The 24,304-nt window shown below is 37.4% G+C and overlaps 1 pseudogene; it reads right to left on the bottom strand.

The window, feature by feature from the left end:
* Nucleotides 1–6,162: 6,162 nt before the first annotated feature.
* On the bottom strand, nucleotides 6,163–14,630 carry LOC122495392 (annotated as a pseudogene).
* Between the last annotated feature and the right edge of the window lie 9,674 nt (nucleotides 14,631–24,304).

The raw sequence follows: 24,304 nt of genomic DNA, 5'->3' as shown, positions 1-24,304 counted from the left end.
TAGTTCCATTTTTAACTTTTTGAGGAACCTCCATACTGTTTTCCAGAGTGGCTGGACCAGTTTGCATTCCCACCAACAGCGTAAAAGAGTTCCCCTTTCTCATCCTCACCAACATCTGTCGTTTCCTGTGTTAACTTTAGCCATTCTGACAGGTGTGAAGTGGTATCTCATTGTAGTTTTGATTTGTATTTCCCTGATGATGAGTGATGTTGTGCATAGTTTCACATGTCTGTTGGCCATCTTTATGTCTTCATTGTAAAAATGTCTATTCATGTCTTCTGCCCATTTCTCAACTAGATTGTTTGTTTTTTGAATGTTGAGTTTGATAAGTTCTTTATAGATTTTGGATACTAACCCTTTATCAGATATGCATTGCCAAATATCTTGCCCATTCAATAGGTTGCCTTTTAGTTTTATGATTGTTTCCTTCACTACGCAGAAGCTTTTTGTCTTGAGGAAGTCCCAATATTTCATGTTTGCTTGTTTCCCTTGCCTCAGGAGATGTGTCTAGTAAGAAGTTGCTCCAGCTGAAATCAGAGAGGTTTCTACCTGTGTTCTCCTCTATTATTTTGATGGTGACAGGTCTCATATTTAGGTCCTTCATCCATTTTGAATTTATTTTTGTGTCTAGCATAAGAAAGTGGTCCAGTTTTGTTCTGCAGGTTGTTGTTCAGTTTTCCCAACACCATTTGTTGAAGAGACAGCCTTTTTTTCCATTGGATATTCTTTCCTGCTTTGCTGAAGATGAGTCGACCATATAGTTGTGGGTTCATTTCTGGATTTTCTATTCTGTCCATTGATTTCTGTGTCTGTTTTTGTGCCAGTACCATACTATCGTGATGACTACAGCTTTGTAATAAAGCTTGAAATCCAGAATTGTGATGCCTCCAGCATTGCTTTTCTTTTTCAGGATTCCTTTGGCTATTCAGGGTCTTTTGTGGCTCCACAGATATTTTAGGATTATTTGTTCTAGCTCTGTGAAAAATGCTGATGTTATTTTGATAGGGATTGCATTAAATGTGTAGATTGCTTTGGTTAAGTATAGACATTTTAACAATATTTGTTCTTGCAATCCATGAGCATGGGATGCTTTTGCACTTCTTTGTGTCCTCTTCAATTTCTTTCATAAGTGTTCTATAGTTTCTAGAGTATAGATCTTTTACTTCTTTTGTTATCTTTATTCCCAGGTATCATTGTTTTCTCGGTGCAATTACAAATGGGATCAATTCCTTGATTTCTTTTTCTACTGCTTTGTTTTTGGTGTATAGAAATGCAACAGATTTCTGCATGTTGATTTTATATCCTGTGACTTTGCTGAATTCATGTATTAATTCTAGAAAAATTTTTGGTGGAATTTTTCAGGGTTTCTACATAGAGTATCATGTTATCTGCGAATAATAAAAGTTTGACTTTTATTGCTGATTTGGATGCCTTTTATTTCTTTTTATTGTCTGATTTGTAAGGTTAGAACTTAAAGTACTATGTTAAATAACAATGGTGAGAGTGGACATCCCTGTCTGGTTTATAATCTTAAAAGAAAAGCTCTCAGTTTTTCCACATTGAGGATTATATTGAGGATGATGTTGAGCCATACTCTAGCCATACTTTGCTGAGGTTTGTATCAAGAATGGATGTAGGATTTGAACCATTTTATTGTTTTGTGACTTAAAATATAGTTTGATAAGTATTCCATGTGAAAATGTATATTCTGTGTTAAGTATTCTATAAATGTCAATTAGGTCAAGTTGTTTGATAGTGTTTGAGACTTCTATGTTCTTATTTTCTGTCTTCTTATCCTATCCAATTGTTGAAATTGCTGACTATATTTGTGGATTTGTCTAATTCTCCTTGAAGTTCTATCAGTTTTTCCTTCATTTTTGAAGCTATATTATTTGGCAAAGAAATGTATAAGATCATTATGTCTCTATGAGAAATTGTTAATTTTATAATTATTAAATGACCTTCTTTATCCTTCATAATATTCTTCCCTGTGAAATCAATTTTGCCTGACAATATAGCCTCCAGACTTCTTTTCATTAGAGTTTTCATGGTATATTTTTTTCCTTTCTTTTACTTTTAACCTATTTGAGTCTCTTTTTTTAAGTTTATTTATTTTTGAGAGAGAGAGAGAGAGAGAGTGCAAGAGGTCGGGTGGCGGGGTGGCGGGTACAGAGGGAGAGAGAGAATCCCAAGCAGCCTCCACGCTGTTAGAACAGAGCCCAAAGCAGGGCTCAGTCTCACGATCCTCAAGATCATGACCTGAGCCAAAATAAAGAGCCAGAGGCTTAACCAACCAAGCCACCCAGGTTCCCCAGGTCTTTTTATTAAAATTAGAATTCTTGGGGCACAAGAACTGGTTGGGTGGCTCGGTTGGTTAAACAGCCGACTATAGTTCAGGTTATGACCTTGTGGTTCATGAGTTCGACCCCCGCGTCGGGCTGTCTGCCGTAAACACAGAGCCCACTTCACATCCTATGTCCCCCTCTCTATTATTTTTTTTAAATTTTTTTTATGTTTCTTTTGAGAGAGAGAGAGAGAGCACAAGCAGGGGAGGGGCAGAGAGAGAGGAATACACAGAATCCAAAGCAGGCCCCAGGCTCTTAGTTATCAGCACAGAGCCAGACATAGGGCTCAAACTCATGAACAGTGAGATCATGACCTGAGCCGAAGTCAGACACTCAACTAACTGAGCCACCCAGATGCCCCATGTCTCCCTCTCTTTCTGCTCCTCCCCTGCTCATGTGCTCTCTCTCTCTCTCTCTCAAAAATAAATAAACATATAAAAATAAAATAAAATTTGAATTCCTATACACAACATATTTTTGGGTCTAGTTTTTTTAATCCAATCTGATAATCTCTGCCTTTTAATTGAGGTATGTATAGCATTTACATTTAACTGATATGATTTATATAATTAATATCATTGGGTATAAATCTAAGATCTTACTATTTGCTTTCTATTTGTCCAATATTTTCTCTTTTCCCCTTCTCCTCTTTTCTGCCATTTTTTGGATTTGGTGATTTTTTATTATTCCATTTTATACATTTTATTGGCTTATTAGCTGTAACTCTGTCATGTTATTTTAGTAGTTGCATTAAGATATATAGTATACATATTTAACTTATCACAACGTACCTTCAAATGATATCAACATTATAACAGTATAATACTATTTCTCTCCTCCAAGACTTTATGCTATTACCATACATTTTACTTCTACATATACTATAAATCCTACAATATATCAATATTGTTATTGCTTTATATAGTATATCTTTTTAAGATTTAATTAAGAAAAATTGTGTATTTGTATCTATATATATAATTTTTTAGTGTTCTTCATTCCTTTTACAGATCCATATTTTTTCTGGTATTACTTTTCCTCTGCTTTAAAGATTTCCTTTTATATTTCTTATAGTGCATGTCTTCTGGTGACTAATTCTTTTAAATTCAATATACTTAAAAATGTTCTTATATCACCTTTGTTTTCCAAAGATATTTTCAATGGGCAAAGAATTTTAGGTTTATTTCCCCTTTCCAGTACTTCAAAGCTGTTGTTCCACTGCATTGTAGCTTGCATAACTAGAGTATAAGAACTATAAGAAATACACTGTCATCCATATTATTGTTTCTCTGCACATGATGAACCTTTTTTCTGCTGCTCTTAAGGTATCTGTGTCACTGGTTTTAAGCAAATGATTAGACTTAATGTAGTTTCTTCATGTTTCTTATGCTTGGAGTTTATTGATATTTTTTTTTTTAATTTTTTTTTTTTTCAACGTTTATTTATTTTTGGGACAGAGAGAGACAGAGCATGAACGGGGGAGGGGCAGAGAGAGAGGGAGACACAGAATCGGAAACAGGCTCCAGGCTCTGAGCCATCAGCCCAGAGCCCGACGCGGGGCTCGAACTCACGGACCGCGAGATCGTGACCTGGCTGAAGTCGGACGCTTTAACCGACTGCGCCACCCAGGCGCCCCTTGATATTTTTGAATGTGTGGGTTTATAGTTGTCATCACACCAAATATTGGAAGATATTCAGTCATTATTTCTTCCCACACCCTGGCTCCTCAGAGTCCCCTTCCCCATCCCCCACCCCTCACCCCCATGGTCTTTTCCTCCCTGTGTTTCTTTTTGAACACTTTCTATTGCTAGGTCTCTAAATTCATTACTCTCTTATTCTGCAATGTAATCTGTTATTAATCCTACTTGATTAGGATTGATTCCTATTTTTTTTTTTCTGTTTATTTTTGAGAGAGACAGAGAGAACGTGAGCAGGGGAGGGGCAGAGAGAGGACCGTACAGAAGATCCAAAGCAGGCTCTGGCTGACAACAGAGAGCCGGATGTGGTGCTTGAACTCACAAACCATGTGATCATGACCTTGGCTTAAGACAGGCACTTAATTGACTGAGCCACCCAGTCACCCCGGATTGATTCCTATTAATTACTAATCCTGTCAATCTTATTTTTCATCTCAGACATTATGGTTTTTATTTCTAAAAGTTCAGTTTGAGTCTTTTATATCTTTCATGTCTCTACTTAACATGTTCAGTCTTTCCTCTAGATTCTTAAAAATATCAGTTATAATAACTATTTTAATGTTCTTTGCTCATTCTATCATCTATACTATTTCTGAATCAGTTTTAACTGAATGATTGATTGGATTGACTTTTTTTTTTCCTAATTATGGATTGTGTTCTTCTTCTTTGAATGCTGGACAATTTTTGACCAGATGCCAGACAATGTGATTGTTGAGTGCTAGGCATTTTTGTATTCCTATAAACATTTTGTGCTTTGTTATAAGACACAGTTTAATTTCTTAGAAACAATTTGATCCCTTTAGGTCTTGCTTGAGTTAGGACCATAACAGCATGTAGGTCTAGGGTTAAGTTAGCCTCATTACTGAGACCAAGGCCATTCTGAGTATCTACTACTTTGTGAGGTATGAGGTATTCCACTTTGCTTATGAGGCACTGTTACAAGTCCTATGAGTGTTCCCTCTAATCCTTTTCAGGTAGTTCTCTTTCCTCAGCCTCAGGTACTTTTCTCTTACACACAGGCTGATCTGTACTGAGCTAAATACTAAAAGGAGAGGCTCTGTAAATATAGTCTCTTTCTGTGTGGCTCCCTCTTTCCCAGTACTCTGCCCTGCAAAATGTAGCCAACTCGGCTTCCTCAGGTTCCTAGTTCATATCAGGGAGACTGCTGGGCTCTTCCTGGCTTCCCCCAATCCCTGTATCTTAGGAAACTTTCTCCAGGCAGTAAACTGGGGTAATCAGAGAGTTTCATTCATTTGTTTCCTGTCTCCATTGGCTGATGTTAAATGCTTCAGGACCATGACTTCATATATTTTGACTGAATTTTCAGTTGTTTCAGGAGGGAGGGTAAATATGGTCCCTGTTTTTCCATCTTTTTATAAACAGAAATTTGTATCTTTATGTTTTAGCTGTACATCATGTTAGATGTCGTATGATTAGGTATTTTGTTTCCAATCTGACAATATTTGTCTTTTATTAAAACATCTTGCCATTTACATTTACCATAATTATTGATATATTTAAGTTCAGATATACCATCTTAACAAGCTACTGTTACCTCTTCTATATTTCTGTTCCCTTACTTCTTGCCTTCTTTGGGATTTTTTATTATTCCATTTCTCCCCCCATTAGATAAGAAATCATATGCTCTTTTGAGTTTATTTTTTTTTTAGTTATCTCTACACTCAATACGGGGTTCAAACTCACAACTCCACGATCAAGTCGCACACTCCTCTAACGGCGCCAGCGAGGTGCCCCCCAAAATTATATGCCTTTTTACCATTCTTTTAATGTTTATGCTCACTTATAGTGTGCATCCTTTTTCATAACAAATGAAAATTTTGAACAAGTATTTCATCATTAACTTTGTCATCTTTTTAAAGCAATTGTCTTTTTTTTAATTTTTTTTTCAACGTTTATTTATTTATTTTTGGGACAGAGAGAGACAGAGCATGAACGGGGGAGGGGCAGAGAGAGAGGGAGACACAGAATCAGAAACAGGCTCCAGGCTCTGAGCCATCAGCCCAGAGCCCGACACGGGGCTCGAACTCACGGACCGCGAGATCGTGACCTGGCTGAAGTCGGATGCTTAACCGACTGCGCCACCCAGGCGCCCCAGCAATTGTCAATATGATTCAGGAGATTCAAGCCACTAAAGAGCAGAAATACAAGTGCACAGGAAATATGTGACAAGAGAAGATGTTTTTCTGTTTTTTAAATAGGCTGGCAGATCTCAGAAAATGAAAAGAAAAAAATCATAAAAGATAAAGGCAAAATTGGAAGCAACACAAGGATATTGTCAAAAAAATAGTAAGAGACATAGAAGGAAAGAATTACAAAAGCAGGGAAATGGAAATAGAAATAAAGAATGTTAAGAGGATCAGAGAGAAAGTAACTGCTGTGGAAGGATGGCAACGGAGGCCCAATTTATGCAGATGAAAACAAAAACAATAGGACAGACTAAATATTTAAAGATATAATTCAAGAAAGTTTTACAGAAATAAAAGAAGATATGCCTCTATAGGTTGAAAAGGATCCATCTGTCCCAGGAAAAATTCACACAAAACATTTAACACCAAGGCATATTCCAAAAAATATTTGTACATCCAGATAAAAAGTTTGTCACTTATGGGTGCTTGGGTGGCTCAGTCGGTTAAGCATCTAACTTCAGCTCAGGTCATGATCTCACGGTTCGTGAGTTCAAGTCCCACATCGGATGAGCTTGTGCCCCACTTCAGTTGAGCCCCTCTTCTTTCTCTCTCTCAGTCTCTCTCACTCTCTCTTTCTCACTCTCTTTCTCTCTGCCCCTCACTCATTTGTGCCCTCTCTCTCTCAAAAAAAAAAAAAAAAATTGTCACTTATAAGTGGAGGCATCAGTGGGCAGATTAGGCTGACTCTAAGTTTCTCCACAGCCTGGGTCAATGCTAGAAGACAGTAATGTCTAAATTAGCTCAAAGAAAGAATAACTCAAGAACTTTAAATACAACCAAACTGTCTTTCAAGGACTAAGGCAAAAGATTGAAAAGCCTCAGCCTCCTACCTCCCATAAGTTTATCTTTAAAAATTACCAAAGGATAAATGTCAGCCAATCAAACATAAGAGCATAAATTATTATATATTAAAAAAAAGAGTGGCATGTATAGGACAGAGATTGAAACAATCATGGCAACTGTGATTAAAGAATAATATAAATGTTATAAATAATGGCAATGAAGAAATAATAATAATAAATGGAGAGGAGAAAGGAGAGTACAAGACGCAGCTGACGACTTTCAGAAGAGACTCACTCTGGGGATTAGCCACAGCTAATGTGAATCACCTTACCTGATATTATGCCCCCTTTCTGAAGGCAGCCCACATGCAATGGCTGGTCAGTGCAGAAATCTAAGGACCTAGTCCCCTCGACTTGATTTGTAACAACTCTGAGGAGCCTCCCCACTCCAGAGCTCCCATGGGATTGGCTGGGGCCTTTGCTGTGACTGCCTCTCAGCTCAATATTGTGGTGCAGTGGCCCTGCCAGGTATGCTATACAACTCAAGAAACTCTATGCTATTGGAGGTATTTGTGGTATTAAAAAAAAAAAAAAAAAAAAGACACCTGTGGTATTTGTGGCAAAACCATACAAGAGATTATACTGCTAAGGTTCTAAAGCAAAGCCTTGCCTTTTATGGCAGACAGTTATGTCTTTTGAAAGACAGCTCTTGGCATACTACTGGCCCTGTCAGAGATGGAGTGTCTGATCATAGCCAATCAGCTGACCAGACAGCCAAAACTGCCTATGATGAACTTTGCCTATGATGGCTTTGTCAGACCAACCAAGTCATGAGGCCAAGTGGAGCCATCAGCAATCCACTATAAAAGGAAATGGTACTAAGGGATCAGGCATGAGCAGGGCCAGAGAGAATATGTGAACTTCGCAAGCGAGTGACCTGAACATCATGTCATCCCCATTGTGGCATCAGTGCCTCTTCTTCAGCTCACACCTGTAGCCACATTGGGGCCAAGGGGTATTTGAGACCATCCTACTAAGGAGAAACAAAGCCTCGTTTTCATGTTGATCAGTTTAGTTATCAATACAAAGCCCAGAAGAGACTGCTGCCACATCACAGCCCTATGTGCGGCAGCCCTGAGAGGCAGCAGGGAATGACATCCTTCTCGTGGACACAGCCTTGGGCACCACTCCTCACCACCCACTTTGTGAGGAAGGAGGGAGCCTAAAGTCAGAACACACATGGACTCACGGTAGGAGACAAAACCTTCAGCTGGTTGAGGAAGAGCCTGGCAGGAGAACAACTGGGAGGTCAGAGGAAGAGACATGTGGATGCACTTCTGGAATGAGTACAAAGTGTGTGAAGACCACTGAATCAGAGGTTGATGCCACCAGAGAACATCCACCACAAAAGAGCAAACACGAAGTGGACAGAATGACTCAACCAGCTGGCATCAGCTGGTCTCTCATTGCCACCTCAGGGCTGGCACAAGGGGTACATGAAGAGAATCAGTGGCGGTAAGGAGTGGAGGTCACCAAGACCAGTCTGTCAACTGCTGCTTCTGAGTGAGTGTCCAACCTGCCAGTGACAGCAACCCACACTGAGCCCGATACAACCCCATCCCTGAGACAATCAACCAGACACATTAGGGCAAGTTGAGTCTATTGGACCCTCTCCAACCTGGAGAAGGGTGGTTTAACCTTGTCTGTAATAGACGTATTCTGTCGATGGGTTTGGCTTTCCTACCCACAGAGCCTCATGCTCTGTTCCTGGGGCAGCCTGGACCATGACTATCAGCCCAAGGATGTAAGGCCCACTCCTCTTGCCCCAAATTAGGACAACTCTGAATGGTCACCCCAGCCCCAGAGCACCCCCTCAAGGAGCAGATGAGGCCTCTGTTGTAACTGTAGCACAACTCAGGTTCTTCCTCTGCCAAGACCACTCTACTCCCACAGGTATTGATTCTAAAACCACTTCTCAATAAACCTAATGCACAAAAGGCTCCATCTCAGAGTGTACATCCTGGCGAACCTGCTTACAGTAGAGGACAAGGCTAGAGACAAAAATACCAGCCTAGGCCAAAGTGTATAAAGGGCCCTCTCCTATATACTATCCATTGCTGATCCAATCTAGGACTAATAGGCACATTCTAACAGGAGGTTCTCAATGATAAAACTGCTAATTCTGATTTCTGAGTTTCCAAAAAGGGATCCAGTGTTGATAGCCTTGAAGGTGCACCCAGGGTCTGGGCTTCTGAGTTAGAAAATTGGGATTTCAAAAGAGAACAAGCAGAGTATTGTTAAACTGACAAATACACTAAAAATAAAAAGGGTCATGTTTGCAGTCACAGGTACAACAATATAACTTGTGTTAAATAATATCATACGAACAAATATGCCCTGTGTGAAATTTCTAAACAAACAGAACAGCTTCAACATGATAGCAAATATGAGAATACTGGTCTTCTGATTCAGAAAAATGAATTGTCTAGAGAGAAGCTTAATAAACCAGATTAAAGCTATAATATATCTGCAGTAGTTGTTTCTTGTCTAGCAATGCCTTCAGTGAATCCTGCAAAAATTTAAATATTGTTCTATAATAGAAAATTGCCAACTCTGGCCAAAGAGATATCGAAATTTAGCTCCTACACCCTCTTTTTTTCTCCCTTCTCTTTCTGTTTCTTCTCTCAGAGGTATTTTTTTCTGCCACAAAAGCCAGAAATTACCAAAACTAAAAACAAGCCCTTGAAGTCATATAAGGCTATTTAAAGCACCTGAAACAAGACAGTGACTCTAACATGTCTTCCTTGAATTTGAATTTTTACAGATGCCATATTTAAAACTTCATATTAATCTAGATCTCTATTCAGCTTACCAAATTGAGGTATCCAGCAGTTAAATTTACTGTAATTATTATTTTATCACACTTGATTAAATGATTTTTATATATTTAAAAAAAACAGCCTGTACATATAAAGACCATGGACAAGTCCATATTGAAACATAACAAAATAATGTGCCAAAAGTGATAAAATAATAACTTGGGGCCCTAGAGAAAATAATTGTTCAAACTCAATAGTAGAAATACTGGCAATTCAATCAGAGAGTAGATAAGAGCCCTAGTGGCATTTAGTTTTCTCAATCAATATCCTAACAGTAAACAACTTTTATTTCCCTCCAGAATTCTTTACATTCTTGTTTGCTCATCAAAAGATCAGTGTCTGTTTATACTGGGTCTTATTTTTAAAACTGCCAGGATCAATTGAGAAAACACCATCTATAGTTTCTTTGGAACATGGGAGCCACATGCATTAGTAGTATTTCAGTAAAAGGAGTAGACAAAGCTCCCTTTTCGATTTCTGAGCATCCCTTTCCCAACACGCATAGCCAGACTGGCTCTATCACCACAGATCTTCTGCCTGCAAACTCAGGAGACAGGAAGTGAGTCAAGTAACCTACATTGTTAAGAGCCAGGGAGGAAAAGAGCTGCAGAAGTATCTAGGTTTCACTTATGTCTTTCCAACATGATATAAAAAGTAAATCCTTCAGAAGAGGCAAAAAGGAAAAACACCTGGATGATCTGAGAACACGCATTTGGCTCCTAATTAGTCTCTTTGCAGGACATTTTGTTTTCTTTTCCACACATTCACTTCACCCAATCCAGATTCCCTTCCCTTGAGTGCTGGATGCAGCACTCAACCCTGTGGGCTGCCCTCATTTCTATCGTGTTACATAATGACAGACAATTGCATCAAAACACATCCACACATTTTTACATCTACAAATTGCCTGATACTAAACAACTCTGGTCTGCTTTTGCAAAATTTCAGCTTTTATTTAGCTAAGCCAAAAGTAAAACAAATAAACAAATGTCCTATTTCTCTCAGGAAACTGCCTACTAGCAAAACTCTTCTGGTCAAATATATAAATTTTTGCTCCCAGAGGGCCAAGATAACACATGTGCCTATAAATAGCAGAGAAAGCTTTTCTGGAAAGTAATACATGAAAATGGGTTATGTCAAGATCCTTTCTTTCTGAGCCTTGCGTCAGCCCTGATGCATTTCCCCAAATGGCTGTGCTGCTGAGCCTGCTTATTTTCAAGTCAGTCTGGTCATTTTCAGCCATTACTTTTGCCAACAGAACAGAAGAAACAGAGAGGACTTTTGTAAGTAATCTTTTATCCTGAGCACTGCCAAGTCATTCTTTACTCAGGATAATACTGTTTTCTCATAATTGCCCAGCCTGTTACAATAACGGAATATTATAAAACACTACCTTATTCATATTTTATTTAGCTGAAATTTTAGCTTGCCATTTCCCAATTCCAGAATCCAGTTTTAGCAGTAACCTCATACTCTTTCTTTGCATCCTGCCAACAAAGGCCAGTTCTTACTTGGGCTTCTGACTTGGACCAGTTGGTGACACGAACTTGGGAAGTGGGAGGCGGACCTCTCATCCCTGTTGCCTCAGATTACGCCAACTTGACTGGCTCTCTGCCTAGGAGTCACCAGGATGGCCAAAATGCAGATATGTTCCACTCTGTGACTCAGAAAATTCACTCCATTCATATAAAAATTAAAACACACAGAAAAAAAGATCACGTCTCTATCACTGTTTAATTTACCTGCAAAGTTCCAGCCATACCAGTCATCAAACTCACTATGTTATGCACATTAAGCAAAAACCCCAAAAGATGCTTTCTTAAAATTATTGCTTTTCATGTTTCTATCTAATAAGCATTTTTTTCTCCAATCTTTTTTAACAATAAAAATAAATTTAAAAATAAATTTAGAGAATTTTTTTTTTTAATGTACAGAGAATACCCATATGTTCCCTCTGCCCTATGGTATCCTTTCCCTAATTAGCACCTTGCACTAGTGTGGTACACCTGACGAACCAATATCATTAACTACACTCTTTAGTTTACGTTAGGGTTCACTGTGTGTGAACATTCCATGGGTTATGACAAATGCATAACGCATGTATCCATCATTACCGTAGCATGCTGCCCTAACAATGTCCTGTGCTCCACCTATTCATCCCTCTCCTACCTCCCCACCACTCCCCAGGCTCCTGGCAACCACTGATCTTTTTACTCTTTGCCTCTTCCAGATATCGTATAGTTGCAATCATACATTATGTAGTCTTTTCAAACTGACTTCTTTGACTTAACAACATACATTTAAGGTTCCTCCATGTCTTTTTATGGCTTGATAGCTCATTTCTTTTTATTGAGGAATAATGTTCCATTCCTGAGAAGGCATCTATTTCTTCTCCCTCCTCCTCCTCCTTCATCATCACTGCTATACGCCGGCATTATCCTAAGTGCTTTATACGCATTAATCCTTTCAACAACTTTACAAGATGGGTACTAGAAACATCCCCATTTTACAGATAAAACAGAGGAAATACTTCACAGAGGAAACAGGGCAGAGAGCTTAAGTAATTTGCCCGAGTCTACAACAGGATTCAAGCTCAGGTAGTCTTGCTCTAGGGTCCCTGCCCTTAACCACTGTAATATACTGCTTCATGTAAAAGTGTCCACTATATTTTTTTCAGAGATGAATCTTGTTTTATTAATTCACAGAGCTATACTGAATATACAATTATATATAATTGAATTAGGTGTGCTCTTTATTATTTCTCAGGAAGAGTAGCTCCTCTTTCCTACATGTTAAACCCTCTTACTTTTACTTACTTGAGTAACTATGTAATGAGTATCTTCTTACCTACATTCAGTAATATCAATGTGTAAAATTGGTGATAGTAACTAGGTTCATCATCTAATCTTCAATTCACATTCAACTGCCCTATTATATAGTATTTCCATAAAAATTTCAGATATCTTAACCAAAACAATACTTTCCAACATCAATTATAAAAAGGTATTAACTTTACAAGCTTATAAAACTTCCAGACTGACTAACACTGGCCCTACTTATAGTCATGCTGTTGTGAGAAGTCCTTGGAGAGCTACTACATCAATCTCAACACCACCTCCTTTGGGCAACGCAACAACCTGGTAGGCAAACCTAGCAGGAAACCTACTCCTGAAATACTGATATCGAAGTCATTTATCAGCCAGCAAAACAGTTGGTTTTTAACTCATTAGTAGAGTTATAGCCTGCAAATTTCAGAATTTCACCCGTGTTTGCAAGAACTTGTTTAGCTTCTTCCACCACCCCTCCTGGAAAGCTCCAATTGAAGGTCCCATGCCTAGCTGTCCTAAATATAAATGGTCCTGTAGACTAAAAGAGCTTCACTGTAGGGACCAATGGTGCTGGGATTTTGCTGCACTGATCATCCTTCTGATCAAAGATGACATGGCTAATACTTTTCTTCTGCGGGCACCTCTGGGAGAAGAATCTGATACACCTCAACCTTCTCACCCTCTTAGCCAGTGGCAGGTATCCTTTGCCTAAGACATCATTCTCCAATCTAAATATGTACATTTAGGGTACCTGGCTCAGTCTGAAAAGCATGCAACTCTTGATCTTGGAGGCGTGACTTTAAGCCCACATTGGGTGTAGAGATTACTTAAATATGGAAATTTATCATGGGGTTGCAATAACTACTTAGATAATGGAAAATAAGACTAGTCCAGATCATTTACAGCTTAATGTTTAACTTCCATATTATGAAATCAATGCATACTTAATAGGGACCAGAGTAAAAGCAGGGGAAAATTCTGTCCAGGAATGACTACTTCTTCACTCCATCACCCCAGAGAAGTAGAAGTTCATTTTTCAGCAACTTGATTTCTCACTGGATTAAAGATCCTGAGGAGTGAGACCTAAGAAAAGAGTTAAGAATTTGTGAGAACTGAGGGAGGGAGTTAAGATGGCAGAGCAGCAGGAGACCCCGAGCCTGTCACATTCCTGAAACACAGCTAAATCAACACCAAACCATTTTGAACACCTAGGAAATTGATCTGAGGATTAACACAACAAACTGCAAAACTTGAGCCACAGAACTTGGCAGGTACATGGTGTGGAGAGGTGAACTGAGGGAGAGAAAAGTTGTGGAGGGTAGGGAACTGTTAGTGCAGAGAGAGAACAGAGAAAGAGAAAGAGGGAGAGTATGGTGCATCGGGATTATGCAAGAAAAGCACTCCCCCAAAAAGTAGAGAGAGAGAGGAAGAGTGAAAACATTCACAGGGGACTGAACAAGAATTCTGTTCCCCAAAACCATTGGCAGGAAGACAGCTTGGATACAGACAAAGTAGAGGCAGGAGTAGAGGGAGGCCTGAGACAAAGGAGAGGTGCTTGATCACAGGTCAGTGAGAGCGCAAATTTCCTGCTCCCTAGAGCTGGATGAAGCCATTTCCACCTCTCCCACGCATGTGCATGTGCACCACACTGATCCACCCCAAAAAGCTAAGCAGCGCCACCTAGCGGAGAATGGAGCCCTTACACCAAGCTCCACCCAACTGCACCCTCCAACCATATCCCCTAGAAGACGACCAAAGTCACTCCACCTCCTTAGTGTACAGACTATAGAAGGCTTCATAGTTTCAGGTCGAGGGGAAACTGGATGTAACTTCATTCGGGTTTCATTCTGTTTGCTGGTTCATTTATTTACTCATTTTCTTTGCTTCTGTTTTTGCTTGGTTTTTTTTTTCTTTCTTTCTTTCCTTTTCTTCCTCATTCTTGGATACAGAAAATTTGTTTTTATTTTTATTTTTTTACTTCATTTTTTAAATTATTCCATTTCATTTTATTTTATATTTTATTATGTAAGTTTAAAAAATTTTTAAATGCTTATCTTTTTTTTCTTTCTCTCCCCTTTTTCCTCTGTTCTTTCAAGCTTCTTTCAAAAACCAAAGCACCTCTAGGATCTACCTTCCTTTATTTGACTTTTTGTTTTGTTTTTAATTTTTAATTTTCATCTTTTACTTTATTAATTTTATTCTTCCTCCAAAATGACAAAACAAAGGAATTTGTCCCAAAAGAAAGAACAGGAACAAATGACAGCCAAGGGCTTAATCAACACAGATATAAGCAAGCTGTCTGAACTGGAATTTAGAACCACAAAAATAGGAATACTAGCTAGGGTTGAAAACAGCGCAGAATTCCTTTCTGTGCAGATAAAAGAAATAAAATCTAGTCAGGACAAAATTAAAAATGCTATAACCAAGATGCAATCACAAATGGATGCCACGACAGCAAGGATGGATGAAGCAGAGCAGCAAATCAGCGATATACAAGATAAAATTATAGAGAATGAAACATAAAAATAAAGAGGTAAACAAAGGCAAAAGATCACAATACAAGACTCAGAGAACTCAGTGACTTATTAAAAAGAATAACATCCAAATCATAGGAGTCCCAGAAGATGAAGAGAGATAAAAAGGGGCAGAAGGTTTATGTGAGCAAATTATAGCAGAACACTTTCTTAATCTGGGGAAGGACACAGACATCAAAATTCAAGAGGCACAGAAAACTCCATTAGAATTAAAAAAAAAAAACAAAAAAACACCACCATGGCATAGCATAGTCAATTCACAAAATACACAGACAAGGAAAGGTTATGAAAACAGCAAAGGAAAAAAAAGTCCTTAACCTGTAAGGGAAGACAGACCACATTCACAGCAGACCTATTCACAGAAATTTGGCAGGCCAAAAGGAGTAGCAGGATATATTCAACGTGTTGATTCGGAAAAATATGCACCCAAGAATTCTTTATCCAGCAAGGCTGTCATTCAAAATAGGAGAGGTAAAGAGTTTCCCAAACAAAAACTAAAGGAGTTTGTGACCACTAAACCAGCCCTGCAAGAAATTTTGAGTGGAGAAAAGCCAAAAAAAAAAAAAAAAAAAAAAAAAAGACCAAAAGCAACAAAGACTAGAAAGGACCAGAGAACATCACCAGAAACAATTCAACAGGCAATACAATGGCAATAAATTCATCAATTTCAGTACTCACTCGAAATGTCAATGGACAAACACTCTAATCAAAAGACATAGGGTACCAGAATGGATAAGAAAACAAGACCCATCTATATGCCATTTGTAAGAGACTCATTTTGACCTAAAGACACAGACAGACAGAAAGTAAGGGGATAGAAAATCATCTGTCATGCTAACAGTCATCAGAAGAAAGCTGGAGTAGCCATACTTACAACAGACAAAATAGATTTTAAAATTAAAACTGTAACAAGAAATGAAGAAGGGCATTATATTACAATTAAGGGGTCTATCCACCAAGATCTAACAATTGTAAACCTTTATGCCCCCAACGTGGAACACCCAAATGTATAAGTCAATTAATAACAACAGAAAGAAACTCATTGATATTAATACCATAATAGTGGGGGACTTCAACACCCCACTCACAACAATGGACAGATCATCTAAACAGAAAATCAACAAGGAAACAATGACTTTGAATGATACACTGGACCAGATGCACTTAACAGATATATTCAGAACATGTCATCCTACAGCAGCAGAATACACATTCTTTTCAACCACACATGGAACATTCTCTAGAACAGACCACATCTTAGGTCACAAATCAGTACTCAACAAGCACAAAAAGATCAAGAGCATACCTTGCATATATTCAGATCACAATGCTATGAAACTTGAAATCAACCACAAGAAAAAATTTGGAAAGACCATGAATACTTGGAGATTAAAGAATATTCTACTAAAGAAAAAATGGGTTAACCAAGAAAGTAAAAAGAAAATTAAAAAGTACATGGAAGCCAATGAAAATGAAAACACAACAGCCCCAAACCTCTGGGATGCAACAAAGGCAGTCATAAGAGGGAAGTATACAGCAATCCAGGCCATTCTAAAGAAGGAAGAAAGGTCCCAGACACACAACCTAAACTTACGCCTAAAAGAAATGGAAAAAGAACAGCAAATAAAACCCAAAACCAGCAGAAGATGGGAAAACAATAAAGATTAGAGCAGAAATCAAAGATATTGAAATTTAAAAAAAAACAAACAAAACAGGAGTAGACCAAAACAATGAAACCAGGAGCTGGTTCTTTGAAAGAATTAACAAAACAGATAAACCTCTAAACAGATTGATCAAAAAGAAAAAGGAAAGGACCAAATAAATAAAATCATAAATGAAGGAGGAGAGATCACAACCAACACCCCAGAAACACAAACAATAAGAGAATATTATGAGCAAGTATATAACAAATTGGGCAATCTGGAAGAAATTGACAAATTCCTAGAAACATATAAACTACCAAAACTGAAACAGGAAGAAATAGAAAAATTTGAACACCCCTTAACCAGTAAAGTTGAATCAGTAATCAAAAATCTCTCAACAACCAAGAGTCCAGGGCTTTCCAGAGGAATTCTACCCAACATATAAAAAAGAATTAACACCTATTCTTTTGAAGCTGTTCCAAAAAAATGAAAATGGAAGGAAAACTTCCAAACTCATTCTACAAGGCATTACCTCGATTCCAAAAACAAAGACCTCACTAAAAAGGAGAAGTACAGACCAATTTCCCTGATGAACATGGATGTAAAAATCCTCAACAAGATACTCACCAACCAAATCCAACAATACATTAAAGGAATTATTCACCACAACCAAGTGCGATTTATACCTGGGATGCAGGGCTGGCTCAGTATCTGCAAATTAATCAATGTGATACATCGTATTAATAAAAGAAAGGGTAAGAACCACATAAACCTCTTAATAAATGTAGACAAAGCATTTGACAAAATACAGCATCTTTCCTTGATAAAAACCCTCAAGAAAGCAGGGATAGAAGGATCATACCTCAAGATCTTAGAAGCCATATATGAAAGACCCACCGCTAATGTCATCCTCAATAGGGAAAAACTGAGAGCTTTCCCCATAAGGTCTGAACACAACAAGGATATCCACTTTTCACCACTGTTATTCAACATTGTATTGGAAGTCCCAGCCTCAGCAATCAGACAACACAAAAAAATAGAAGGCATCCACATCCACAAGGAGGAAGTCAAACTTTCACTCTTCACAGACAACATGATACTGTATGTGGAGAACCCAAAAGATTCCACCCAAAAACTGCTAGAACTGATCCATGAATTCAGCAGTCATGGGATATAAAATCAATGTACAGAAATCGGTTGCATTTTATACACCAATAATGAAGCAACAGAAAGAGAAATCAAGGAATGGATCCCATTTACAATTGCACCAAAAACCATAAAATACCTAGGAATAAATCTAACCTAAGAGGTAAAAAATCTATACACTGAAAACTATAGAGAGTTTACGAAAGAAATTGAAGAAGACACAAAAAAATGGAAACACACTCCATGCTCCTGGATAGGAAGAAAAAATATTGTTAAAATGGCGATACTACCCAAAGCAATCTACATATTCAATGCAATCCCTATCAAATAACACCAGCATTCTTCACAGAGCTAGAGCAAACAATCCTAAAACTTGTATGGAACCAGAAAAGACCCCGAATAGCCAAAGCAATCTTGAAAAATAAAACCAACGCTGGAGGCATCACAATTCTGGACTCCAAGCTGTTATTACAAAGCTATAATCATCAAGACAGTATGGTACTGGCATAAAAAACAGACACTCAGATCAATGGAACGGAACAGAGAACCTAGAAATACACCCACAAATGTATGGTCAACTAATCTTTGATGAAGCAGGAAAGAATATCCAATGGAATAAAGACAGTCTCTGCAGCACATGGTGCTGGGAAAACGGGACAACCACATGGCGAAGAATTTACTTGGACTGTTTTCTTACACCATATACAAAAAAATAAACTCAAAATGGATGAAACACCTAACCATAAGACAGGAATCCATCCAAATCCCAGAGAAAACAGGCAACAACCTCTTTGAGCCTCAGCCGCAGCAACTTCTTACTTGCCATGTTTCCAGAGGCAAGGGAAACAAAAGCAAAAATGAACTATTGGGACCCCATCAACATAAAAATCTTCTGCAGAGCAAAGGGAACAATCAGCAAAACTAAAAGGCAACTGATGGAATGGGAGAAAATATTTGCAAACGGCATATCAGATAAAGGGTTGGTATCCAAAATCTATAAAGAATTTATCAAACTCAACACCCAAAAAAACAAATAATCCAGTGAAGAAGTAGCAAAAGACATGAACAGACAATTTCCCAAAGACATCCAATGGCTAACAGACACATGAAAAATACTCAGCATCACTCATCATCAGGGAAATGCAAATCAAAACCACAATGAGATGCCACTTCACACCTGTCAGAATGGCTAAAATTAACAACTCAGGCAACAACAGATGTTGGCGAGGATGTGGAGAAAGAGGATCTCTCTTGCATTGTTGGTGGGAATGTAAACTGGTGCAACCACTCTGGAAAACAGTATGTAAGTTCCCACAAAATTAAAAATAGAACTACCCTACAACCCAGCAATTACACTACTACATCTTTATCCAAAGGATACAGGAGTGCTGTTTCAAAGGGGCACATGCACCCCAATTATAGCAGCACTACTGACAATACCCAAAGTATGGAGAGTCCAAATGTCCATCAACTGATGAATGGATAAAAATGTGATATATATGCACAATGGAATATTACTCACTGATCAAAAAGAATGAAATCTTGCCATTTGCAACAACATGGATGGAACTAGAGTGTATTATCCTAAGCAAAATAGAGAAAGACAAATAATATTAAATGAACATAAGGGAAGGGAAGCAAAAGTAATATAAAACAGAGAGAGGAAAAAACTATAAGAGACTCTTAAATACAGAGAACAAATTGAGGGTAGTTGGCAGGGTGTTGGATCAGGGGAAGGTGAGGGACATTAAGAAAGAAACTTGTTGGAATGAGTCCTGGGTGTGATATGTAAGTGATGAATCACTAAATTCTACTCCTGAAATTATTATTACACAGTATGTTAACTAACTTAAATTTAAAAAGTAAAAATAGTAGAATTTGCAAGAATTGACAGAAACACAATGACGAAATGCAGTCTGGTTCCTCAGACAAATTATTACTAATGAAGAGTTGGCTGATCTCACTGTTTGGGCTCTCTAGAACAATTTGATCTCCACAGTTTGCTCTACCAAGTACATGGCTGGTAATACACACTGCTCATTAGAATGATGAGGAACTAAACGAACAAAATCACAGAGACCAATCCCGGATGATAACGTAATTCAAGAATACACCCCATTTGGATTAGTTAAGATATAAATACAACTATCACTCTTTTACCCAATACACAATGAATGTTATTTCTAGAAATAACTGATACAAAACCTGACCATGACTATAAACTGTAAACTTCTCATGAGGGAATTTAGATCTGCAAAATAAAATTTTCTTATTAAAAAAAAGAAAAAAGGATTTAGGAATTTGGACTTGACAGAAATTATGACTGCAAAAGATAATGATAGAGCAATTAGGTAAGAAAAAGAAAGGGAAGACATCCAGGTTGGAAAAGAGTATAACTATTTCTATTTGCAGATGGCATGATTTTATGTATAGAAAACCCTAAATAATTTACACCTAAAACCTAATAGAGCTAATAAAGAAGTTCAAAATTGAAGACACAAGATTCTCAGCAAAGCGGTTACAAGGAAATATACCTCAACGCAATAAAAGTCATATGCGATAAACCCACAGCTAACAAGATATTAAGTGGTGAAAAGCTGAAAGCTTTTCCTCTAAGATCAGGAACAAGACAAAGATGTCCACTCTCACCAGTTTTATCCAACATATTACTGGAAGTCCCAGCCAGAACAATCAGACAACAAAAAGAAATAAAATGTATTCAAATTGGTAAGGAAGAAACAAAACTGTCACTACTTGCAGATGACATGATAGTATGTACAGAAAATTCTAAAAACTCCACCAAAATGCTATTTGAACTAATCAATGACTTAGTAAAGTTGTAGGAAACAAAATTAATATACAGAAATATGTTGCATTTCTATATACTAATAACAAACTAGCAACAGCAAGGGAAATTAAGTAACAATCCCATTTACAATTGCATAAAAAAATACAAAAACTAGGAATTAACTTAGCCAAGGATGTGAAAGACCTGTACACTGAAAACTATAAGACATTCATGAAAGAAACTGAAGACAACATAAATCAATGGAAAGCTATACCATGCTCATGGATTGGAAGAATTATTATTGCTAAAATGTCCATATTGGCCAAAGCAATCTAGAGCTTGAATACGATCCCTATCAAAACACCTAAGGTATTTTTCACAGAATTGGAACAAATAATCCTAAAATTTGTATGGAAACACCCACCCACCCACCCCCCCACACACACACCCCACACAAAACAAAATGAAAACCAAAGCAAACTTTAGAAAAAAGAACAAAGCTAGAGGTATCATATCATAGTCCCAAATTTCAAACTATACTACAAAACTATAGAAATCAAATCATTATGGTACTGGCACAGAAACAGATGCAGAGATCAATGAGACAGAACAGAGGGCCCAGAAATAAACTCATGCTTATATGGTCAATTAATCTATGACAAAGGAGGCACAAATATACAGTAGGGAAAGGGCAATCTCTTCAATAAATGGTGCTGGGAAAACTGGACAGCTACATGCAAAAGAATGAAACTGAAATGCTTTCTTACACTGTACACAAAAATAAATAAAAAATGGATTGAAGATCCTAAATGTAACACCTGAAATCATAAAACTCCTAAAAGAAAATATAGGCAGTAAACTTTTAGGCATTTGTCCTAGCAATATTTTTTGGATCATTTCAGACAAGGGCAACCAAAGAAAAATAAACAATTGGAACTACAAAAAGTTTTCCCAGAGCACAGGAACCCATCATCAAAATGAAAAGGCAACCCATGGAATGAGAGAAAATACTTGCAAATCACATATCTGGTAAGGGTTAATATCCTAAAAACATAAACTCATATAACTCAACAGAGGGGCAGAAGATCTGAATAGAAATTTTTCCAAAGAAGACATCCAGATGACCAACAGAATGAACATGAAAAGATGTTCAACATTACTGATCATGAGGGAAATGCAAATCAAAACCACAATGAGATACCACCTCCCACCTGTTACAATGGCTATAATTAAGAAGACAAGAGATAACAAGTGTTGGAAGAATGTGGACAAAAAGGAACCCTCATGCATTGTTGGTGGAAATGCAAACTGGTGCAGCCAGTCTGGAAAACAGAATGGAGGCACCACGAAAAATTAAAAATAGAGCTACCATATGATCCAGCAATTCCACTTCTGGGTATGCATCCAAAGGAAACAAAAACAATAACTCGAAGAGACATATTCACCCCCACGCTCAGCATTATTTATAATAACTAAGACACAGAAAGAACCTAAGTGCTATCAATAAATGAATTGCTAAAAAAGTGTGGAAAATATATTTACATACAAACATTGGAATATTATTCAGCTATAAAAAAGGAAATCCTGCCATTTCTAACAAAATGGATGGACCTAGAAGGTATTATGCTAAGTGAAACAAGCCAGAGAAAGACAGATACACCATGATCTCACTTATATGTGGCATCGAAAAAACAACAAACTTTATATACAGAGAACAGATTGATGGTTTGCAGAAGAAGGGTGAAGATAAAAAGGTACAACCTTCCAGTTACAAAATAAATAAATCCTGGGGATGTAATAATCAGTGGTGACTACAGTTAATAACACTGCATTGTATATTTGAATGCTGCTGAAAGAGCACATCTTAAAAGTTCTCACTACAAGAAATAAATGTTTTGTAATTATGTGTGGTGACAGATATTAACTAGATTTACTGTGGTGATCATTTCACAATATACACATATATTGAATCATTATGTTGTACACCTGAAATTAATGTTACATGTCAATTATATCTCATTATAAAAAGTTATTATGTTAGTTTTGATAATACTTTGGCTATGCAGGACCCATGTTATTTTTAAGAAGTATTTAGAGGTAAATGTTAAAATGTCTACATCTTGCTTTAAAATACTTCAATATAAACATAGAGTTTGAAAAACAGGAAGATCAGTTACAAAAATAGTTGTAAAAATGTGAGTTTAATAAATGGTTCCATTTTCAAAAATCATGCTTTAATGTCAAGAATTATGTTTAACTGGACAAAAAGTTGCATGGATGAGAAGCTTTAATCTCAAGAGGCCTCCCTTTCACTGCCCCACTCCCACACACACAAAATGCTAAATAAAAATTTCTCTAAAGTGTCAACTTTAAATGACCCCCTCATATAATTTTAGAGGCACTTTTAGGTTTGTTATACCAATGCTCAGAATCACTAGAGACAGGGATTCGAAGATCTGAAATTATAACAAACTATTCCAGAATAATCACAACTCAGACAACATGGAATGTTGGTTTTCATACTGTTGTCTTTATTGCATGTGCTTCATTTTCATACCCTCCATGGAAATTATGCCCTTTGTACAGTAATAAACATCCTTCATTCTAAGCACATATCTAACAAATAAGGAAGCAAAGATCAATGTTTGGGAGAGAGGAATTAAACTTCAGTTAATGCCTAACAACTAGTCTCATCATATGATTTTATAAATTGCTGTGGCTGACAGTGCTGGTCACTGGGAATAATGTAAAGGCTACTAATGAAAAGCAGTAAAGGCTTAGATTCTCGGGGATATAAAATCAACCTCATTAAGACACAAATACATTAGACCTACAGAGTACACATTTGTTCTCTTCAGGGAGCTTACAGCAAAGAAAAAAAATATTGTGGACATATGATCAATACACAAAAATCAGGTGTAGCAATGAATCATCTATGAAATTAAGAGACCAATTCCTGGGGCACCTGGGTGGCTCAGTCGGTTGAGCATCCGACTTCCAGTCAGGTCATGAGCTCACGATTCATGGGTTTGAGCCCCACACAGGGCTCTCTGCTGTCAGCCCAAGGCCCACTTCAGATCCTCTGTCTTCCTCTCTGTCTGCCCTTCCCCTGCTCTCTCTCAAAAATAAATAAACAGTAATTTTTTTTTTAAGAGAGAACAATTCCGTTTACAACAGCCTCAAAAACAGTAACATACCTAGGTAATAAAGTTAAAGAGAAGTGCAAGACTTGTACACTACAAAGAAAAGAAAAACTATGAAACATTGTTGAAAGAAATTAAAGAAGATGCAGAAAAATAAAGTCATCCCATGTTCATGGGTTGGAAGATTCAATATTATTAAAATGGGGACACTTCCCAAAGCAATCCACAAATTCCATGCAATCTCTATCACAGTTTCAACTTTCTTTTTGTTCGTCAGAACAAGTTGATGTTAAAAATCATATGGAAATGCAA

This window comes from Prionailurus bengalensis, chromosome F2 (assembly GCF_016509475.1).
Source record: "Prionailurus bengalensis isolate Pbe53 chromosome F2, Fcat_Pben_1.1_paternal_pri, whole genome shotgun sequence".
In the NCBI taxonomy this organism is placed as follows: Eukaryota; Metazoa; Chordata; class Mammalia; order Carnivora; family Felidae; genus Prionailurus; species Prionailurus bengalensis.
The sequence above is the reverse complement of the archived record's forward strand: the minus strand, read 5'-3'. Positions and strand labels throughout refer to the sequence as shown.